The sequence below is a fragment of the Eptatretus burgeri genome, chromosome 2 (assembly GCF_056783735.1).
Source record: "Eptatretus burgeri isolate ZD-2024b chromosome 2, Ebu_testis_v1, whole genome shotgun sequence".
Taxonomy (NCBI): Eukaryota; Metazoa; Chordata; class Myxini; order Myxiniformes; family Myxinidae; genus Eptatretus; species Eptatretus burgeri.
Genome location: NC_140962.1, coordinates 857624 through 874639, shown reverse-complemented (window position 1 = coordinate 874639; position 17016 = coordinate 857624). Strand labels below are relative to the sequence as shown.

Here is a 17016-nt window from a genome sequence, read left to right as displayed (position 1 = left end):
AATACGACTTCTGAGGCATCCATGCAAATGAATGGGGAAAAGGGGGAAAACTCTGAATAAACCCCAGAAAACCCCTAAATAGGAGACTCACCCCCCCCCCATACAAATGTAGAGGCTAACCCTTCTGACTCGAGGTCCATCAGGTCAAAAGAAGAGACCGATCTCTGCCCCACTGAGTACATGTTAAACTGAGACTTACTGATTTCCTTTTATATTTTCATTCCATTCAAAGAGTGATTCAATCGAGTATTTTCACTTTATCTCTTTAAGCACGAAACATTTGGTTTTGTAAAATGATGGTATTTTTGAAACACTCGTGCTGCGAAAATTTCCCAAGCCCGAACAAATTTTCCAGAATTACCGAGTTGTTTCAAAACAGGAAACTGCTCCATTGTGTTGGTACCCGGGTTATTTTCCAAGATTACATAATCCCACTTCCTTGAAGCTGCTTTATAAACCAGCTCTCGTTGGAAAATCTTGTCTGAAGGCGTTTTAATTTTTCTCATCTTGTCCTATTGAGAAATGACTGAAACATGAACTATTTTTCATCTGATGAAGTAGAGAATCCATCACAATATTGGTAAGTTTGTGTGTGTGCTTCCTCTGAGAATGACAGTGAAGCAACTGATTATTAATTAAATAACTGTACAACCAATAATTATTTTGTCTTTTCCTAACAGCTTATCCCCATTTTTCATCACCGATGTGAAGAACGAATTATATGAATTACATCACAAATGGGAAAAATAAACGACTTTCTTGAAGAGATTCGAATTTTCAGAGGAGAAATGAGAGATATCATTACCGACTGGGAAGCATCACTGTCATGTCCTCTAATCTTGAAAGACCCAACTTTAAGGTGAGGAACACACACGTACGTGTGTGTGTGTGTGTGTGTGTGTGTGTGTGTGTGTGTGTGTGTGTGTGTGTGTGTGTGTGTGTGTGTGTGTGTGTGTGTGTGTGTGTGTGTGTGTGTGTGTGTGTGTGTGTGTGTGTGTATATATATATATATATATATATATATATATATATATATATATATATATATATATATATATATATATATATATATATATATATATATATCTCTCTCTGAGTTTTGACACATTATTATATTTTATTTTCCAGTTTAAACCCCTGCTTGGATGAACCAAGCACACAAGTTAATCGTCTGCAGGAATCTGACCTGTACTCAAGACATCTGGCGCAGACTGCAAGGAAATATCTATTCTTACAACTGAATGTTCAATATTTTTCATGTTGATAAAATATATTTGTTTTGTTTTTAATTATTTAATTCTTAATTACAAGAAAATAATAAAGGGGATGTAAAGGAGGGGTGGGGGGGGTAGGTGTGCTCCCCCAACGACCCATCACCCCCCATCCCACCCACATCCCCTCCCCGTGTGTGTGTGGGGAAGGGTTGGGAGTGGGATGAGGGGGGTGGTGGGTCAAAGGTGGGGGCGCACAGGGGGGAGGATGAGGAGCGGGGCTTGTGTGGGAGGGCCTTGGGTGGGTGGGGCTTGAGTAGGTGGGGTTTGTGTGGGCGGGGCTTGTGTGGGCGGGGCTTGTGTGGGCGGGGTTTGTGTGGGCGGGGTTTATGCGTGGGGTTTTTTGTGGATGGAGCTTCTGTGGGTGAGGCTTGTGGGGATGGGTGGATGTGTGGATGGAGCTTGTGCGGATGGAGCTTGTGCGGGTGGAGCTTGTGTGGATGGGTGGAGAATTTTTTAATTGAATAAACATGGTGTGTGTGAAGAACTAATTAACTAATCACTAATTATGTGAATATGATTAATGTGGTTTTTGTGGGTGGAGCTTGTGTTGATGGGTGGGGTTTGTGTGGTGTGGGGTTTGTGTGTGTGGAGCTTGTGTGGGGTGGGGTTTATGTGTGGATGGGAGGAGCTTGTGTGGGCACAGTCAAAATGGGGCGGAGTTTAAAAAGAGAGCGGAGTCAAAAAAAAATTTTCAATTTATCTTTGTCTTTTGTAATTCCTGTGAATAAAATGAACCTAAAATCTCTTCCCCCTTTAAATCATATACCTTTAAGTCCAAGGAACTGTATCCATCACATCAACAATTTTAAAAACCTCATTTGTCCACTGCTTTGTATAACCTTTTTCAAAATGAGATTTCAACCTGTACATTCTTACTATATCACCAATTTTTAACTTAGGCTTTCTGACATTAATCTCTTTTTCATATTCTAATTTTGTAAATGCTTATGATGGTTTAGTATTCGTTGAGGTGCGAATCGTATCATTATACTTATGTACAATATCCTGAATAAAAGAAGACCATTGTTGAGAACCGAGTTGGGTGAATTTTTATATAGTCTCTCTTTTAAAGTGGGATTAAAGCGCTCAATAACAACCGCTTTTCCTTCATTAAAGGTACTGTATAATGTAATGCTGTTATTTTTTAGAAAAATCATAAATGTCTTGTTATAGAATTCTCTACCCTCATCAGTCCACAATTTTTTAGGTTTTCACTTACTTTTATTAAATATCTGTTGAAAGGCTAACATAAGAGTATTACCTGTTTTGTTTTTTAAAGGGACAACCCACGCATATCTACTCCTCGAAGCAATAACGGTTAAAGCATACCTGTACCCCTTATCATTATTGAGTTCACTCAAATCAGCGGACCAGATATAATCAACTTCCTTGGAATAAACCTTCCTTCTATGAAACGTTGTGAATATTCGTTGATGTAATTCATCAGCTAGTTGTTCTTCAGTCTTCATGACATCATTCGAGCCTATAAGTTTTTTGAATTTCCAAGCCCAAGTTTCAATTTAGTACTGATCATCTTCTTCACGATGAACCTATCAACTCTTTCTCTCAAGGTTGGATTTTGTATCAGAGACAAATTATACAACATTTCTATATCGGCTTCATGGTTTTCTTCCAACGTTGTGGTATTCCCATAATCAATATCATGCCTCATGCACACGTCATCAACCCTATTGATAGGTTTACTCCATGGTTTAGGATTGTCTGCCTTATCTAATCTTTTATCCAAGTTTGTTCCTGGACCACAGAAAGAATACCCTGGTAGATGTAATTCCCCTGGTATTCCAGTAGTTGTAAATTTACTTCCTGATAAAAAACTTTTGTACATCTCCTCCGTGTTTGTGTTTGGAGAAAATTGACTCTTTTTTGAGCCACAAACTGAACATGTACTTCTTCTTCTTCTACTTCTTCTTCTTCTTCTTCTTCTTCTTCTTCTTCTTCTTCTTCTTCTTTCGGCTGCTCCCGTTAGGGGTCGCCACAGCGGATCATCCGTTATGATCCGCATATTGATTTGGCACAGGTTTTACACCGGATGCCCTTCCTGACGCAACCCTGGTCACTTCTTACGACACAGGGATCTGTGTCGTAAGAGGCGACACATTACGACACACACCGAACATGTACCTTTTTCTATAACCCTATTATTTTTACTTTTAAAATATGAGATTTTTTCGTTTTAGTTTTCTTTTTACATTTGAGACAATAACTCATTTATTTATGAGAAAAATTCCTACAGAGTGCGAAAACCTTTTTAGTTTCCAACATGCACATTTGAATCTTAATTTTTAAAACATAAAGAATCCTCAGAAATGTCTTCAATCTCTCCAACATTTATTTAAGAAAAAAAAATGAAAAACATTAATTAAAGTCAATCACACAAACATCATCAATAATATAATCCACTTCCTCGTTTATATCTTCTCCCTGAAAACAATGTTAATAGTCTTGTGGAAAATATTTCGTAGAGACTTGTCAATTCTTTGTTTTCCTCCTCGGTACGTTGAGATTTATTTATTTTCTGAAATACCTCCAATCTTTTTTTAAATCTCACTGGTTTCCCTATTTTTTTTATATTTATTTATTCTGTCTCTTTCCTTCCTCCTCTTCTCTCTCTGTCTCTCTCTGTCTCTCTCTGTCTCTCTCTGTTCCCTCTCTCTTCTCTCTCTCTTCTCTCTCTCTTCTCTCTCTCTTCTCTCTCTCTTCTCTCTCTCTTCTCTCTCTCTCTTCTCTCTCTCTTCTCTCTCTCTTCTCTCTCTCTTCTCTCTCTTTTCTCTCTCTCTTCTTCTTTCTCTCTTCTCTCTCTCTTCTCTCTCTCTTCTCTCTCTCTTCTCTCTCTCCTCTCTCTCTCTTCTCTCTCTCTTCTCTCTCTCTTCTCTCTCTCTTCTCTCTCTCTTCTCTCTTCTCTCTTCTCTCTTCTCTCTCTCTTCTCTCTCTCTTCTCTCTCTCTTCTCTCTTCTCTCTTTCCTCCTTCTCTCTCTTCTCCTTCTCTCTCTTCTCCCTTTCCTCCTTCTCTCTTTTCTTCCTTTCCTCCTTCTCTCTTTTCTCCCTTTCCTCCTCTCTTTTCTCCCTTTCCTCCTTCTCTCTTTTCTCCCTTTCCTCCTTCTCTCTCTTCTCCCTTTCCTCCTTCTCTCTCTTCTCCCTTTCCTCCTTCTCTCTCTTCTCCCTTTCCTCCTTCTCTCTCTTCTCCCTTTCCTCCTTCTCTCTTTTCTCCCTTTCCTCCTTTGTCTCAGTTTCGTCAACTTCTTCCTCATCCCTTACTATCCTTGAATCACTTACACCCCATAGAATATCATATATATTCATCATGATTTCTTGTTATTCCTGTATTCAAAATAATTTTTTTACAACAGGAAACCAATAAAATTTCTTCTGAATTTCTAAAAAGAGCCTTGTGTTTTCTTAACTTTATAATTTTTTCATTGTTTAACATTTTAATTATATCCAAAGTTGTTGGTTCATCAACATCAGTATAAAACCAATTTTTTATTGAAAATACCTCATTCTTGTGTTGTAGAACAGATTTATTAAAATACCAAATACCCTTTTCCTGAAGGTATGCTTGGACACAGAAATGATAATTTTCTTGAAGCCTTCTTGCTGTCATTTATGTATTAGAAATATATGACAGATTAATATAATGACAGGAAACACCCCCCCCCCCCCAACTTCCCATAGTTAAATCATTTTGCATTTCCTTACTTATTATATATATAATACTGTTCTTTCTGTTTTCATGATATAAACTATGGCAAAACCATTATTAAATTTACCCTTATTAAATTATTTTATTTGTTGTTTCCTTATCATGCTTCCACAAAACTCATTCTCGGCACCAAGTGGATAATATTCTTCCTTACGAGACTGATTTAATTGTTCCAAGTCTTCTCGGTTAATTTTAAATGACCAATTATACCCTAAATTATTCATATCATATCCCCATTGTTCTATTCTCATACAAACGATACGCCCTTCTTTACAAAAATTTATTGTTGGTTCATTGTTGTTCATCAAAGTTCATCAAAGTTCACCAAAGTTGTTGGTTCATCAACATCAGTATAAAACCAATTTTTTTATCGAAAATACCTCATTCTTATGTTGTAATACTAATCATAACACCATTATCTGTATTAATCTGTAATTCTGTTTCTTCCAAAAGCAAACAATATGTATCAACTTCTTCACTCTCTCCTCTTTCAATGTAGAGGGAAGTATCCACTCGATTAGACTTTATAGTTTCCTTTTGGGTACTCAGGTGAAACGCATAGATTGTATACAAACTTTTAAATGCTGTGATATCCAAAATAGGTTCTTTATTTCCATTACTTTCACACACCTTTTGGTAAGACTTGTATGCTTTCGCATAATCATTTTCCCCCAATTAATTTCCAATCTATCTCGTGGATAAAATGTTCCATCTAGAGAAACACGAAGTTGTTTGACCTTAGCAGTATCACTCAATGCATTATTCTTATCAGTAGCAGTATCACCATCTGATTTTTAAAAAATGATCTACAGATATCATGGCTTTCCTTCCAGAACACCCAAATTCCAAGTGTAAGTGGTTTGGTTCAGTTTAACGTGTTGACATCTTCTTTTAAGATACGATACATTGAGTGGTTTCTTTGAGTTAAGTCTTCTCTTCAACATCTCTTCTGTTTTAAGATTAGGAGTATAATCACTAATATACCAACTCATTTCATCAGTTACAAATTTATTCTGATCACCAAAAGCATTACCAACAACAAAAAGTAATCTATTTTCATTATCATTGCTTTTCAGTTGAAATCTAATTTTAAGACCATACAGAACTTTATCATGATTACAAAATCCAAATATACCTTTTAGAGGAACTGCCACAGTCAAAGGAAAGGAATGTATAATGATGATACAAAAGCAGGTAATAGCTTGAGTATATCCAGAGTCTGTATTTGCTCCCATTGACATATCAGGAATAAAACCATCGACAGCCGCCTTTCCCATTCTATCACCGAATGAATATAGTGTAAATTTCATCATTTCAGATACAGCAGAGACATAATCATCCGCTTCAACTTCTTGTGTTCCAAATGTACAAACAAACACTATCAAACATTTTCCAGAAGAAATCATTTACGAGTGTAGCGTTTGTGTTATTCCCAGCCTTAGTGAATGTAAATTTACACAACAAGAAACTTTCAGAGAGATTCAAATAAGTTTGTTGATTATTTATTTCAAAACTTTTTGTACCATTTGCATTCCAGTCTGTTCCAGTTATTGCATTTACCTTGAAGTAACCTTCTTTTTTATTGAGTTTGAAATGACAATGGTATTATCCAAATCATAGATACTATCAATTGCTTCCATACTTGTATTTATTTAGTAAAAAAAGATGTTAAAACTTTTGAAACCCTGACCCAAGTATTTGAATTATTTTCTGTCATTCTTGGGGGGACAACTGAGTTTTGCCTTTCTTAATTTCTTTTATTGCTTGTAATTTATGAGATTCCTTTTGGGCATCTTTTATACCCTTTATAGCACCCAATAGATTTCCCACAGCAGAAGCAGTTGAACCAATTCGGTCTTTATGTTTTAGAATAGTTGAACCTATACCTATTGGGGTATCAATTATCCCATCTCCTCCAAATTGATGTCCAACACCCCTTTGTCTCTTAGGTTTATAGTATCCTCTACCAAGATACATACCTTCACCCTTGTAGTATGGGGAAAGGAACATCCCATCCCCTGTAATTATTTTATATTTTCCCGACTCATGTTTCCTCACAATAACCATCGTATTTATTGGAAAACTTCACATAGGTGAATTCTGATGGATATTATTTCTCCATTAAAAGAAATCATGTGGTTATCTTGGTCGGTTATCCTAAAATTTACTCTGTATATGGATTTTCCTGACACAAGTAGATAAACCAGATTTTTGGGTTCCATATTGAATGTATAACCAATTGGGGTTGAGTATGCGCTGAATGAAAATATTGTATTTGTTCTCATTCCATCATTATAAGCACCATCAATCAAATCACAGTGAATTAATACCGAATTTATTCCTGAGGTTATTTGGATGATGACATCATTGTAAAACATCCCATTAGTTTCAATCTTTTTTGAGGAGAAACCCAATAACTCTCTAAATGAATTATCAATTGTGAAATCAACCTTGTAGTTATTTTTAAGTTTAATCGTTGATTTTGAAGTATGTTTAAGTTTTAAACATTAAGATGAGTGAAGTTAACATTTAAGTTTTATATGGGAGTAAAATTGAAAATGGTAAGACAAGACGATGAAACTACTCCCGATATGAGGACAAGCCCTCACTTTATCTCATCATTTCAAGATTTTTTAAAGATGTGATGTTTATGATGAACTCCAGAGACAAGAACAAGATGTTGATAACACTGTATTAGGTAGTGGATTTACTATTACAAAGTAATATTTTTAGATATACACATCTTGAAATCACATCCTCTTCAAGCTTCTTCTTATATTGATTAAACAAAAGAGATAAAACTTAAGAAAGCAGTTGTTAATATTCAAAACAAAGATAATAAATGTTTTCTATGGTCTGTTCTTGCTCACTTACATCCTCCACAATGGAATCCTGAAAGGGTTGAACATTATAAGAAATACGAGAATACATTAAATGTTAAAGATTTAAAGTTTCCAATGTCATTGAGAGATATTCCTAAATTTTAGATAATGAATAATCTATCTGTTAATGTATATGGATTAACGGATACAAACAAAGTTCAGATATTAAAAATTTCAAACAACTATAAAAACGATAAAACACTTTGACCTTCTCCACTTTACTTCAAAGGAAAAATCACATTATGCTTTCATCAAAAATTTCTCAAGATTAACCAAATCACAACTATATAAGAGAAAATGTAAAATGTATCCTTGGAAGCGATGTCTCAACTCCTTTCACACAAAAGAACGATTGAATCAACATTAGAAATATTGTAGTAATCATAAATCAACCATAATCAATTTACCAAAAGCAGGTTCAAACATATCATTCAAAGATTTTAACAAATCAATAAAACATCCGTTTGTGATATATGCTGATTTGTAAGTATCCTTGAAAAGATAGATACTGTTTCTCCAAATCGAAATAAATCACACAAATAAATATAAAAAACATACTCCTTGTGGTTTCTGTTGTTATATCAAATCAGCTGTTGGTGATAAATACAAGTTAGAACTTTATAGAGGAGAAGATGCCTTTGAGGAGTTTGTCCGATGATTGGAAAAAGACTGTATGAGACTAAGAGAAATCATGGTTAAAAGCTATAAACCAATGTCATTAACAAAGGGATAGAAAAAGGAATTTAGAAAGAACAGTATCTGTCATTTTGTGAGGAGAAAATTGAGGGAGACATCAAGGTTAGGGATCACTGTCATCTTACTGGTAAATATAGAGGTCCAGCTCATTCCCGTTGTAATCTTAATCACAAGCCTCCAAATTTTATTCCTGTCTTTCTTCACAACAATGCTCACGATGCCACATATCTATTTATGAATAAACTTTCAAAGACATCTGGAGATATTTCTGCCATTCCTAACACAGATCAAAAATACATCTCATTCACAAAAACAATTCACACATCCCCCATAACCCATATCAGAGTTCTTGACACATACAAGTTTATGTCAAGTCCATTATCTAACTTGGTATCAAATATTAAAAACTTCCCGAATCTTAAATCTCATTTCTCAAATCAAGAAGAGATTGATCTCTTATCACAAAAGGGAATATATCCGTATGACTATATGGATTCATTTGAGAAGTTTAAAGAAAAACAACTTCCTTCAAGGGAAAGTTTCTATGGAAAGTTAAATAAAACTCATATTTCCAATAGAGATTATGCACAAGCTAAAAAGGTTTGGGAGAAGTTTAATATAAAGAATCTTGGAGAATATCATGATTTGTATCTTAAAACTGATGTATTGTTTTTGGTTGATGTGTTTGAAACTTTTAGAACAGTCTGTCATAATAAAAATTATTACGGATTAGACCCCGTTCACTATTACACAGCACCGGGCTTGTCTTGGAGTTCTATTAATTACAATAGTGATTCAGAACAAACAAAAAATGGGGACAACAAGCTGATGCATTGTGAAAATGCTTGTTTGAGGCAAATAAGACCATTTTTGCATGAAAAAGGTGTATTGCTTAAAATGTGTTGTTCTGCTGAGAACAAGCTCAATATATAATGTTTTATGACAAACACATGTTTCTGCATTGAGATAGTGATAGGGAACAAAACAGGGGTCAAAACAAGTTAATGTGTTGTTTAAAATGCGTGTTTTAGTCAAATGTAACTGTTTTTGCATGAATTAGGTTTTTGTGTAAAATATTTTCTTTTCCTGAGAATAGGCTAAAATACAGACTATTTGATGAAACCACCTGTTTCTGCATTGGAATAGTGATTTCGAACAAAAAAAATTGGGACAGAACAAGCCAATATGTTGTGAAAATGCTTGTTTTAGGCATATAAGACAGTTTTTGCATGAATTAGGTTTCTTTTGTTATATATATATTGTTTTGCCTTGTCCGAGATAAAATGAAATGATGAAATGCACGTTTCTCCATTGGAAAAGTGATTTAGAACAAAAAAAAACATGATCAGAACTGGCTAATGTGTTGTTTAAAATGTTTGTTTTTGGCAAATTTGATCTTTTTGCATGAATCGTGTATATATATATATATATATATATATATATATATATATATATATATATATATATATATATATATATATATATATCAAACACACACACACTCACAAACACAAACACACACACACACACACACACACACACACACACACACACACACACACACACACACACACACACACACACCTTTTAAGTTACCAACTCCCAACTCGGGGTACAAATACGTCTTTGTTTATAGTGGGGTGGCTTAGGGTGATAATCGTTACAGGGTGGACAAAAGCACCAAACTTTGTATGTGGCTTCTTTTGGCCATAGGAAACAAATTTAGAAGGGGAGCCCTGATGAAATATTCTCGGTACGCGATCAGCGCAGTAAAATCCAAGATGGCCACCAACGAAAATTAAATATCACATATCTCTGGTTATAGAAGTGCAATCAACACAAATTTGGTGTCAAAATAGGGGTTTTTAGGGTCAAAAAACATTATTTTACACATATGAATGTCCTCTGCCAGCTTATTTTGTCATTATGACATATATGACTTCAAAAGTAGAAAATTTTCAATAATATATTAGTTTATTTATACAGCATATCAATACATGCGTAATTCCTGAACAATATATTATGATATACAGATTCCCATATGATAAAGCTGCTGGATCAGGTTTTTGCTTCTTGTTGGAGCATGAATGTTCAATCCGATGAAGACTGGAAGTGGGGGCTCACGCTCTACAGTGTGCCGCGTGTGTGCATCTGGCTTGGATGTTTTCTTCTTGGTGTTGAAGTATATGGCTTGACCAATTGAGAGAGCTGCCTGAGATTCATGATGATCTTGATTCTTTAAGTTTAGTTCATTCAGGACCAAAGAGATCAAAGATTTGAGACTGGAAGGTATGGAGTTTTCTTGACATTTAGATGGAAAGCTTCCACAAAATCTTAAGATATCATGATTGAAAATGTCCTTTCTAATAATCATAGCTGCTTTAGCCAATATGGCAGTATCTTCTGAAAAATCACGGACCTTGAGAGCTTCACTCAACATGCTTGTCATCCCTTCTTTGAAAACAATTATGGTGTACTTTCCATTTTGCTGCTCTTGGGATGCAGGGAAGTGCTGTAGCAATTTATCTTTTAACCTGGTCGTGTTTACACCCTTGTTAATGCCCATATCTTCAAGACAATGAACATAGAGGGAGTGGAGCTCAGATAACTTAAAGATAGCAATTCTAGATTCCACGGACTTTTCAATATAGTTTATTAATTCCAAAAACACTCTGCATTCATCCATTTTTTCATCAGTATTCACTGACATTTTGTTCTTTTTTCTAATGTGACTGCGGTATCGATTTCTTAAATTTGTCAAACATTGCAGATGGTACTTTGCCTCAATTGCCATTAAGTCCCCTCCAGCAATCCTGGCTTGCAATTTAGTGTCCTGCAACTTGGTCACAATAGTCCTCAGATTATTGTCAGAGTTAAATGCAGAGTACTGATGCAGGTCACCTTCTTCATCCCCGGCTTCACAGAATATACACTTTTGCACACTTAATGGCTCGCGTTCACAGATACGTTTTGTTGTTCGAGTGTCCTCTGTAGTGCTATGTCTCTTTTTAGCTTTTGCCAACTTTGAATTGTTGAACTTTAAGTGACATGATTTATGTCATGAAGCAGAATTAGTTACAAAGTCTTCAACATTACATGCAAACTGCAGTTTGACAGGGAGGGCACCAATTTCCTGAAACTGTGCAACATTTGACAGACATTATGAATATGCATCTGCCTTGTCACACTTTGGATCATGAGTGTTCAGAGGGCATTTAAGAGATTCTGTTGTCTTTTCCTGGCATATTACACAGAGGTTCCAATCAAACTCCATCATGAAACATGGGAGAACCCTGGAGAGATTGAAATAACATGTTAGCCAATATTATATTTAACCATACCTTCACAATGACTATTTTCTAAAACTGAAATGTGTGATAGATGGATATTCTTCTTACTTTAACATCAGGGAATAGCCCTTTCAATTACCCATTCACCAATAATTATTAACTGAACCAATTCACCAATTAATTAAAACCTTACTTCTCCAGGAACACTTAATTGTGAGCCACAATTACTAGGATCATAACCCCCACTCACAATATACAATTAGATTGTGATGATCAGTATTATTTGTATTACAGTACTTGTTGATATGCAGTCTAAATGTATTATATTTTACAAAATCACTTGTTTTTATAATACTTTCAGCTTACTTACAATTAATGTTGGTCAACCCATCCTTGCATGTGTCAACTGTAACTTCATCTTGGGTGTGGTAGATAAGTAGGTCACATGGGGTGCCACAAAATGTTATCACACAAACAAAAAGGCTTTAAAGACAATCCTGGCATTGAAGCTGTATGTTGAATAGCATTACTCATGTTTGTTTCTAATGTCCATCAGTTGTAAATTTGCTCATTTGTATTAATATTTCAAACTAGTGTTAATGGTTTGCATTTGGAAAGCTTATCCTCATTATTTCTGACAATATGCATCAAGATAATCAATCTTTTTGATAAAAAAAATCATAAAATATTTTAAAAACAATTTTTTTTTTGCTTGAAATGCACAAAATCAAATTCCTGGACCCTGAAAACCCCTATTTTGACACCAAATTCATATCAATAGCACTTCTGTAGCCACAGATATGGGATTTTTTTCATTTTCCTGGTGGCCATCTTGGATTTTGCTGCGTATATCTCATACCATGAATATTTTATCGGGGCTCCCCTTCTAGATTTGTTTCCCATGGCCAATAGAAGCCTCATGCAAAATTTGGCGCTTTTGTCCGCCCTGTAACGATTGTCTTGAAAATTGACCCTAAGCCACCCCACTATTAGGAGCCAGCATAGACCTTGTGGCCACAGCCTCACACAAGGGTGTGGGGGGTGCGTAAATTGTCGATGTAAATGTGTGCTGTGTAGCACTACCTGGTGTTGGTGGCAGAGGGTATTACAATTTTCTTTTTTTACTTGGGTAAAACTGAGGTTAAAGCACTCTTCGCCTTGGTAAATTTGTCCTTCCCCCATCCCCCACAAAAAAATTAAGCAGGGGGGCCTGTCAAAGCCTGTTTTTTGTGCGAGACATTTTTCAGCAGGAAGGGTCATCAGGACGAATGGAGGGCAAAGGTGTGGGAATGGGACATGAGGACGGGGAGGGGGGGGGAAGTGGGGAGAGGGGTTAAAGCACTCTATGCACGGGTAAATTTGTCTTCCTTTCCTTCGCCTTCACACCCAAAATATTTGGCAAACACGATGACTAATTGGTCTGTCAGTGAAGCAACTGGTAGGCTCTGCTAGGATATGATAATATGCAAGTTTGAAAAGGGCAAAAAGTCTGTGTAAAATGACATAACACCCTGAAACTCAAACTTTTTCTGAAACTTATCACAATAAAGCCATGTACCAATTTTCAGTTGAATATATTAAAAGGTGTGGGAAAAAAGTATGAAAAACCACAAGTGGGAGAGATGGAAAGACATACAGTAAACCTCGAGTCTCCTCTGGTGAAACCGGTAGGGGATTAATAAAAGAGGCTGCATTAAAATGGAAATGAGCCATAAGTAAAACGGTTATTTTTTTTTTCCAACTCCTCTCTTCTTTTACTATAATAAATATATAATATAATATAATAAATAACATGCCTGTGCATGTCATCCTTCATTCTTTTGTATCCCCATTAAATCTCATCTTCAAAGGTTTCACTTTTCCCACAGCTTGTTGTTATGTTCCATGACTCTCTTCTCTTTTTGTTGCATTCTTTTGATTCCTGTACTTTTTTCAATCCAATATACTGTTTTGCTACAAGGTGAGGCTGAAAGCAAATGGATCCTGAATTATTTCAGAATTAACCATGTCACGGACATATTGTTAACCAATGTTAACTGGAACACTTGGACTAATTTGAATAAATAAACAAACTCATGTTACAGACACGCAAGTGACCCGTTTACTTGGAAGCAACTTTGCCAGGATGTTCTTGATATGTCACAAATGGTCTATATATATTTCCATGATGTCTGTTCACAAGTTATACCCAACTGCAAACTGCAATAAGATTACAGCATTCCACCTGAATGTACACACATGGGGCAACAACTTACCTGGCAGAGAAACGACTCCAAAGTCGTTTTCCATCTCAGACAATGAAGTTAATTTTCCAAATTTTTTCCTTCCAGCACCTGCAATGAATCGATCGGTTTTGAAACCCTTCCCTGATCGATTGGTGTATCCAATGGCACAGCATCCTGTCATTTTAAAAGGAATGATGAGATAGCGACTATCGTGTGCTCATTCAATGAACAATCGATGGAAACAAAATGGCGCTCATGACCAACGTGACCAGAAAAGTAGGGTAAGAATACTGGTTCTGGCTCACTTTTCCCCATGTAAATGAATGGGGGATTTTCAGCGATGAAATTTTTCTTTTTTTCCCTTTTCTTATATCCCCTTTTTAGCCCAAGGTATATTTATTTGTCTCCCCTTTTAACCTGGGGACACTTTTTTTCAAATAACCCATACAACAAGATAAAGATTTGTTAAAGGTGATTCTAAAGAAATATCTGAAACGTCTAAGCCCCGGGACACTCTTTATCAAATAACCGATGCATATTGTTTAGCTCACTCATTGAACCTATAAACATTTGTTCATTCTCAAATTCCTTCAATAGTATAATTTTCTTTGCACAATAATCCCCATCTAAAATATTGAAAAACAAAACATTTGAATCTTTATATTTTTTAAGATACCCCTTTTGTGCCATTACGAAATGATAAACTTCTCTTAATGATCTCATCTGGCCACCGCCCGAGTTGCAAATCATTTTTGTGTATAAACCACGCCATAAAAAAAGTTTTGTTTCAAATGTTTTCAGTTCATGCCGTGAAAATGAGGAAGTGTTTTTTTTTTGACACGGTCGTGCTGTGAAAATGAGGAAATGTTTTTAGGCAGTCATGCTGTGAAAAAAACAGGAACTATTCTGTGAGACAAGGTCTCGTGTTTATATTTTATCTCAGAACACGAACTGAAAACATGTTTAATCAAAACCATTTTAGGGTATTTTAAGTATGTTTTAAAAATGATTCATACACTTTTGAGAATATATCTCCCAGTTATTTTCCAAGCTGTCTCACCCGAAGCGTCATTTCCTGTGGCCACACCCAATGATTAAGCAATCTCCTCATCGTTGCTTTATAAGTGATTCGCCAGACAAAGTTTCTGCCAGACGGGATTTTCATTTTTACAACTGAGACATGAGCGATCTTTCTTCCGCGAACAAAACAGCTCAACACAAAGTTGGTAAGCCTGTGTATTGGTTCCTCTTTGAATGATGAAGCAATTGATTATAAATTAAATTGTGATAATTCTGATATTTTTTTTTTTCTTGGCAGGTCCTTGGAAGAAGAGCAGTTTACATATCACGACGAGGTGCATGAAATTAATGCTCTTATTGAAGAGGTCAATCATCTTAGAAGAGCATTGAAAAACATTTTTAAAGACTGACACAACGTCTTATCATGGCCTCTGATCTTTTTGCCATCTTGTACCAATGGTAAAAAAAAAAAACTGAGACATGGACTCACTCTCTTCCGATGAAGATAACAGCTCACTACAAAGTTGGTAAGTTTGTGTATGGTTTCCTCTTTGAACAATGAAGCAATTGATTATAAATTAAATCGTGATAATGCGAAAATATATATTTTTTCCTGGCAGGTCCTTGGAAGAAGTGGAGTTTACATATCACGATGAGGTGCATCAAATGAATGCTCTTATTGAAGAGGTCAAGGATTTTAGAAGAGAATTGAAAAACATTTATAATGACTGGTACGAAGTCTTATCACGGCCTCTGATCTCGAATGAATTAAACCAATGGTGAGACACGTGTGTGTGTGTGTGTGTGTGTGTGTGTGTGTGTGTGTGTGTGTATATATATATATATATATATATATATATATATATATATATATATATATATATGTGTGTCTGTGTGTATATGTGTGTGTGTGTGTGTGTGTGTGTGTGTGTGTGTGTGTGTGTGTGTGTGTGTGTGTGTGTGTGTGTGTGTGTGTGTGTGTGTGTGTGTGTGTGTGTGTGTGTGTGTGTGTGTGTGTGTGTGTGTCTTTTTCCCTGTCTGTTTGTCTCTCTCTATCTCTCCCTGTCTGTTTATATCTCTCTCTGTCCGTCTTTCTACCTACCTCTCTCTGTCTGTCTCTCCATCTATACCCTTGACTCATTATTTTATTTTATTTTTCAGCGCTATCACACAACATCAGCTGTTGAAGCAATCTGGTACAACACATGATTTTCTGGAGGTAAATGTTTCTGAATTATTATTTGGTTATTCTTTTATTAATATCACTCTCTCTTTGGAATGTCGTCTTATGTTGGTTGCATCATTAGTTTGGACGCGGTTTTGCCAGTACACTGGAATTCATTTTATTGGCCTTGAAAGGATGACAGGCTGAGTCGGCCTCCTGGTGTGTTAATTCAGTGGTCAACGAGGTTTGAACTTAGAACCAACACCAGGCTGACTCATATTACCATGTAATTATCTTTATAAAACCTAATTATTATCCACTTTTTGTTTCAAAACAGAATATGGTGTCTGAGTTTCGAAATCACAAGACATCTGAAGAAGATTGCTGGGAAAGATTATACATTCTCGCAAATGAATATTTAATATTTACAATTTTGATTAATTATATTTGTTTTGTTTATAATTACTTGATTTTAAATTTCAAAAAAAGGATTAAGACATGAAGGGGGGGTAGGTGCGCTCCCCCAATGACCCATCACCCCCTCATCCCACCCCTCCCCTCCCCATGTGTGTGTGTGAGGAAGGGTGGGGGTGGGATAAGGGAGGTGGTGGGTCAAAGGTGGGGGCGCACAGGGGGGATGAGGGGGTGGGGCTTGTGTGGGAGGGGCTTGTGTGGGCGGGGCTTGTGTGGGCGGGGCTTCGGTGGGAGGGGTTTATGTGGGTGGAGCTTGTGTGGGAGGGGTT

General features: G+C 36.1%; 1 protein-coding gene, 1 long non-coding RNA gene and 1 pseudogene across 3 annotated transcripts in view; 1 reads left to right on the top strand and 2 right to left on the bottom strand.

Annotated features, from left to right (window-relative positions):
* Positions 1-17016, bottom strand: part of LOC147031245 (growth arrest-specific protein 6-like) — a 179209-nt gene that overhangs the window by 82467 nt on the left and 79726 nt on the right. The gene's annotated exons all lie outside the window — the stretch shown is intronic.
* LOC147031247 (uncharacterized) lies at positions 437-1334 on the top strand. The gene is made up of 3 exons (XR_015052529.1): positions 437-580; positions 681-859; positions 1129-1334. It is a non-coding gene; the product is annotated as an uncharacterized LOC147031247 (long non-coding RNA).
* Positions 10188-15922, bottom strand: LOC147031246 (uncharacterized; annotated as a pseudogene).